General features: G+C 41.1%; 1 pseudogene; it reads left to right on the top strand.

Moving 5' to 3' along the window:
* Window positions 1–972: 972 nt before the first annotated feature.
* LOC122755218 lies at window positions 973–1,354 on the top strand (annotated as a pseudogene).
* The last annotated feature ends 355 nt before the right edge of the window (window positions 1,355–1,709 follow it).

The raw sequence follows: 1,709 nt of genomic DNA, 5'->3' as shown, positions 1-1,709 counted from the left end.
AAAAGGCAGATGAACAATCATTTAGGTTTTGTCCATTTTCTAAATAACTCTTGAGCTTTCTAGGGCTAAGAAGCTTCCCAGCACCTTCTTCATAACTGGATGTCAGGTTTCGCTTTCTGAAACATTTTTGCTTTCCACCATTTATTGCTATGTTATGAGGCTACACTGCCCATGGTCTTATTCCAAACTAGTGTTGTAGTTGACTGCATGCGGCAAGGGGATAAAGTATATCTGCTGGCCGGGGGTGGTTTCTAGACTCTTTGGCCTCCTTCTTACAGTGACTAATTTATATCAGTTAAACATTATAGCCCATGTTAATATCCCCTTTTCTCATTTTTCAGCATCAGTAATTTTTGTTTGTTTGTTTGTTTTTGTTTTTGTTTCCTTTTTTTGGTGAGGCAATTGGGGTTAAGTGACTTGCCCATGGTCACACAGTTAAGCATCGGTAATTTATTAAATAAGTCAAGTTTAGTTCTTCTAATTTTGTATCCATTTTTTACCTTTTGATATGTAAATAGGCTAACTCTATATAGATAGCTGATGAAGGAATGTCTCCTACATTTCCTCTTTCTTGATATATGGTTGGTTACTTTTTTTCTCCTGTGCTTTTATTAAATGTTTGCCATGATTTCCCAATACCCCTATTTTTTAAAAGCATCTTTTTTTTTTGAGGCAATTGGGGTTAAGTGACTTGCCCAGGGTCACACAGCTAGTAAGTGTTAAGTGTCTGAGGCCGGATTTAAACTCAGGTCCTCCTGACTCCAGGGCCGGTGCTCTATCCACTGCACCACCTAGCTGCCCCCCTAAAGCATCTTTTTTTTAAAGTATTTGGGCAGTTTGAATAGCGGTGCGCCAGAACAGTAGCGGGCTGAGTCTATGCGGGACGGGGAGTGGGGCGGGGTGAGGGTTGCTTGGCTTGGTCCATTCACTGCCGAGAGCATGTGTGCGGAAGAGTTTCACACACAATTCAACATGGCTGGCGGGAAAAAAGCAAAGACAAAGGCGGTTCCCCGCTCGGCAGAAGGCTGGTTTGCAGTTCCCAGCAGGCTGTACTCATCAGCATCTGAAGTCCAGGACAACAAGCCGTGGAAGCGTGGGGGCCACTACTGCCGGGTACAATGCAGCCATCCTGGAATATCTAACTGCAAAGGTACTTGAGCTGGAAGGAAATGCATCAAAAGATTTAAAGGTGAAGGGAATAACTCTTCACCACTTGCAACTTGCCATCCCTGGGGATGAGGAATTGGACTCTCTTATTAAGGCAACAACTGGTGCTGGTCGTGTGATTCCACGCATTCATAAATCTCTGATTGGAAAGAAAGGACGACAGAAGACTGTTTATAGGGATGCCTGAATTCCATGTTATCTCAGGACTTAACAACTGTCCAGTGTTGGTGTTTTCCAGTGGATTGTAACTCTGTGAACACCACAATTTTGCCTTTCTGTAATTCTATTTTGATTAAGTTGGAAGCTTACTTAGCTTTCCAAATTTCTGCAACTGAAGTTTTAACCATATTTAAGTGTTACTGTGACTTCAAAGAAACTATTGATTCGAAGTAGTGGGTTTGGATTGAGTTGACTTTTTAAAACTCTGTTTGGATATTAATTGTGTTGCAGAAGTCATAGTAACAAACACTTGGTTTTGTACTAAATTTTATTTCCACCCTGGTGGATAAGTTCAATAAAGTTTATAGCCAAAATGAAAAAAA

The sequence above is a fragment of the Dromiciops gliroides genome, chromosome 4 (assembly GCF_019393635.1).
Source record: "Dromiciops gliroides isolate mDroGli1 chromosome 4, mDroGli1.pri, whole genome shotgun sequence".
In the NCBI taxonomy this organism is placed as follows: Eukaryota; Metazoa; Chordata; class Mammalia; order Microbiotheria; family Microbiotheriidae; genus Dromiciops; species Dromiciops gliroides.
The sequence above is the reverse complement of the archived record's forward strand: the minus strand, read 5'-3'. Positions and strand labels throughout refer to the sequence as shown.